This window comes from Meleagris gallopavo, chromosome 3 (genome assembly GCF_000146605.3).
Source record: "Meleagris gallopavo isolate NT-WF06-2002-E0010 breed Aviagen turkey brand Nicholas breeding stock chromosome 3, Turkey_5.1, whole genome shotgun sequence".
In the NCBI taxonomy this organism is placed as follows: Eukaryota; Metazoa; Chordata; class Aves; order Galliformes; family Phasianidae; genus Meleagris; species Meleagris gallopavo.
Window position 1 is genome coordinate 35,777,619 of NC_015013.2, and position 5,069 is coordinate 35,782,687.

The window sequence follows — 5,069 nt, forward strand, 5'->3', positions numbered from 1 at the left end:
GTCAGGTTGTACTCACCCTGTGAAAGTCTTACATGCACTCAAATATGTGACATGGCAAACACAAAACCACACAAAAGGTGAATGCAAAATAACTCATTTCCATTTCATTAAATTCCTCTTTCAGAGTTGAACTGAAAATAACAAACTTTCCTTAACTCATAGCAGGTATAGAGCAGTGGTCATCGGCTATACCTACAAATGAACACCAATGCATTTAATTTCAACTTACAACAAAGTGCTGTTATCAATAATAATAATAATTGTCATGCCAATGCTTCAAAGGAGAAGAAGCTAAACATTACCCTTTTCTATCTTCTTACTTCCTTTGAAGTTCCTTTGAGTAGTCCCACTACTGTGAATGTTAAAAGGAGCGAATCTACACTCCTCCTCATCTAGAGAGAGAGGCTCGGTAACCTCTTATGGACACTGGTAGATCTCTCTCCTATGGCACAGAAATTGCTGTCTGTCACTGAGGTTTCTTACTCACCTGTTTGGTGCAAGAATGGCCATTCTCCTAGGTTGGGTTGCCAAATAGGTGTGCAAGGAAGCTTGCTTGTCCACTCTAATGGGCCCTCTTCTAGTCAGACAGTAATGAACTGGAAGGCATTCACTGAAGAATGTCTCGTTATTTATACCTTTGTAATCTCTCTGTAGTAAACTGTGCCTATAAAGAACAGATGAATACAAAGGAAACCTGGAGAAGTCCCAAACTCCCAACTGCATCAAACAGATCATGGAGACTGTAGAGGTGGGTGGCTCCTCTGCTGTTTTTGCACCAGCACTTGTGGGCTTTTAATATTGGAAGCAACATATTTCACCCATGTCATCACTTAACAATATAATATGACAGCATCTATAGAACCGATTAGCATAAATCAACATAATACCCACTTTGCAGCATTAGTATTGAAAACTTTCATCTTCAAATAGTGGTGGAGGGGACAATATACGACAAATTGTAATGATTTTGCTGAAGTGTTCTCACACAACATAGTATGTACAGACAGTATATGTTTGAGTCTGTATCCACATGCGTATATACTTTTATACTGTGCAAAGTACTGTGGCTATGCCATTAGAATTATGCATTCCCCTAAAAATAACTGGTCAATTTTTCTGTAATCTTTTCTTAGACTTAAAGAAAAGACAAATTTCCAGGACTTACCATATGGAGAGGGGTGGAAAGAAAGGAGGATGTATTCATTTTGATTTCAAAGCACATCAGTATGTCTTTCAGTGCCCAAAGGGTCATCGTGCATAGAGTCACGTAAATAGAGGCTGCTTAAAAAAATAACTCGAGGTCACACAGAGTCAGACCTCTAGGTTTGAATTACAGATAAACACATTTCAAAGAGCAAACTTTGGAAATAAGGTACAGGGGAGAACAACCTTACATGGCACTTCCATCAATTTTGATAAAGCAGTTTCAATTTTCAGTGTAATAATTCAAAGGTCTTGTGGCTTTCTGACAACACTGAGCTCTCCTTCCCTCCTCCTCACTCTCTGTTCTTTTTTGTAGTGCTCTATTCATACTCCAACATTACCTGTTTGAAACATGAATGCTTCATCACATCTATCTGTGTCTTCAAGAGCTCTTCCAAATTCTACACTTTGCACAGCATTTTCAAAAACAAGAGATCTGCTTGGAGTTTAGATGGCAAGTTCATTTGGAGAAAGGAGGCAAAATACAAATAAATAAAAAGTACTGTGCAGTGCATGGCAGCAATCCTCCTGCGTTAAGGGAAAATACTTTGTACTCTCCAGCAGATGAGACTGGGAAAATTCCTGCTTTTCTTCACCGATAAAAGTGATAGAAAAATTTAGGAAGATTCTCAAGTGCAGTATTTTGTTCACTCTCCTTTCTACTTTCCCAAGAGACCACCCATTGCCGAGCACCTGGGGAAGTAGAAAACTTACCTTAGGCCTTGCTTGCTATCGTATGGCATAGTATCAATGTATTCCCCCTTTTGATCACAAGAACAATCTTTTTCTTTAAAAATGTTCATAAGCTGACTAGAGCACTAATTTGGTTCACTATAGTATTTATGAAATTATAAAAATGCAGTGTGTTCATACCTAAAAGCATAGACAGGTTCTATTTATGTTAATCTAAAAGACTTCTGAGCTCACAGTTGCAGATCTTTCACAGTGTCAGCCCATTCCTGTTTTCTGGGAGCAGAATATGAACTAGCTGATTCCAAGAGCAAAACATGTACGTTTTCCTCTTTATCTGAAGGAAGTCAAGTCCATTGCTTCCCATCAAACAGTGTCACTCCTTTCTTGCTGCTTCCCAGTGATCTCATAGGATTTCCAAGCTGATGAAAATAAGCAATGATGACATATCTCCACACACCACTGCAGTGATCTTTCCAAGCCATTTCAGCTACCATTTCAGCAAGCATTGAGAATGTGTAGTACTGTTCTGAAATGAGTCTCTGTTCACAAGCTTTCTTTGGACAATTTGGTGAAACCTGCCCTGAAAACACTGACAGTTTTGTCTGAGACCAGGAGGATTAGGGCGCATGTGGTACTCCAACAATAACACCAAAGTAAGAAGTATTATTAAGGGCCAGTTTAACTTTTGAACATATCATATAACACATTGCAAAAGTAGCACAAGGTCAAGGAAAACATTCATTATTTAATTTGACTTTGAGCCAGTGTGGGGGTGATGTTGAAGACCACACTTCTAACCTTGAATGGAACTTCCTTTATGCAGTTCTTCCAACTTCATCTAAACTTTCCATTCTCTTTACCTTTCTCTGTTTCTTTCTTTGCAAATACATTGCAGTCTTGGAGGATCTTCCCTTCTCCCTTGCCTTCTTTCTTTGGCAGTTAGATGAGGAACACTCTTAAGTCTTTTATAAGCCACATTCTGATTCCATTTCAGCTGCATCTAAGCAACTCCATGAAAGTAAAAGTAGCAGCAACAATGTCAGAACCTGATCTTACAAATCAGTGTCACTGTCACCCGAACTCTTCCTTCCAAATAGCATTGCCCCTCCATTCTTGCTCAATAAAAATGTGATTTTACATCAAAGGTAACCATGACAGCATCATGACAGACATATTTGTTTCGTAGGTGGGTTAAAGCAGTTCTTCAGTTCTGTATGCCAATTAATGTTACTACCCACAGACTCTTAAAAAAATCACTATTTCAGTCATTAAAAAGGTACATCCGAATGCAAGATTTGCTAAGCCTGAGTGCATGTAATCAATAATTTACATATTACTGGATAACAAGTAAAGAAAACAAAAATAACAGCTTCTGTTTCAGGATGTATGTAGCTGTCCTATGAAAGTAAATATATATATATCCTCCTATATTTTATGTCTCTGTATAAGTATCAAAATAGGTTTATATGTTGAAAATAGAATGTGCCAATTCTAAAATCTACAGTCAAGGCACTTCAAGTTATCCAGATTAATCTCCCAGCTAACAGCATTCTGCAGACAATTGCTTTCCTGCTCAAATCTTTCCGATGATCATGGTAAAAAATCATCCAGGAAATGCAGGCCTGCCAAAACAAAAGACAAAACAAAACAAAACAGAGAGTAAAGGCAAGGGGACTCATCATAGGAAGTAGGTGCAAACGATCTCTGTTGTAGATGAAAGAGAATTTAGATGAAATAATTTACCATTTTGGAGTATCACGGCACTGGGGTCTTATTCCGCTTCCCTTGGTACTCTGGGCATCCGTTTCCATACTTTTACCTGAGCAACATTCCCAGCAGAAGGTGTTGGATCTCTCTCCTTTCTGGATAAAAAGGCCAGTATGAAGAAAGGTAGTTTTGCATTCTATGTTGAAAAGACCACATACCTTTGACACCAGAAGTTAGATTGCATTCAAAGAGGGGCCCCATTGTAAAACCAGATTAAAAAAGCAAGGTCTTCACAAGGCGTGAAGTGCACTTAAACTGAAAATTCTTGACGGGAACTTTACCAGTACCAAAACCACTGCCACTTGGCAATGTGATCCACTCATTGGCCTCCTCCCAGCTGTAATAAACTGGAGTTTCTGTAACCCCAACGACCGCATGGAACTCAAAAGTGGTTTTATTAAGCATTTATGTGAAATGCTGTGTGACTTTCCTCAGGCTCCCCCTCAAGACCAAGAGGAAGCTGGGATTCCAGGTTTTTTTCCAGAACTTTTTTTCCCATAAAATCTGGTAGTGATAAAAACTTAGTGGAAAAGAAGTGAAAGGAACTGATGAGCTTCTCCTCTGTCCTGCCTTGCACTTTGGTAACAATTTTCTTTGAGGTGTATTTCTTGGACAATATGCAAAGCAAGCCTGAATTAACCTTTACAGCCTTACTCTTCTGTTGTCCAGAAATCATTTTCTTTCAAGCAATTTTACACAGATGGCATAAATAAAACCGTGGAAGAATTTTATGGGCTTCAGTGGACCCATGCTTTCATTTAAAACAATGTACACCCCAATCCAATAAAGCTTCTCCTGATCTTGAAGGACAAGACCAGTACAAATCATAAACAATGAAAATTCCTGGAGTCCTTCTTAATAGCACCCCAACACTCCATGATAAAAGCAAAACCAAACATGTGCATCCAGAGGTTATTTAGCTGAAGAGAACGTCTTTTGGTTTTCCCAACAGCTTTGAAACTTCTGTTTCAAATGACAGCATAACAAAGAGTCACCATCACCTGTGTGAGTCTATTTTTGGATAGGTTCTTTCACATGAGGAGTTCAAATGCTTTTTAACCTCAGTGGATGCTGTCTGGCACAATGGGGATTTAGAATATGAAAGCTCTGTATGATGGAGGTGCAGTGTAACTAAAGGAGAGGCAGCTGATCTGAGTAAGAATCGGGTCACCTCTTAGGGACCCTCTGTAGGGCAGCACTGACTCACTGCCAAGCTGCACTGCCAAGCACTGTAGTTATTCCAGGGAAGACTCCTGAATAGCTTTTACCCAAGCCTAAGCTAAGAAAGAGAGCAACAGAGAAAAACAGTAGAATAAAAAATAGGCAATGGTTTCCCTTAGACACTTCAGATCGAATGCTTCTACTGATTGTCCCTTAATGGTCTGTGTTGCCTTGCTCTTTTTTTT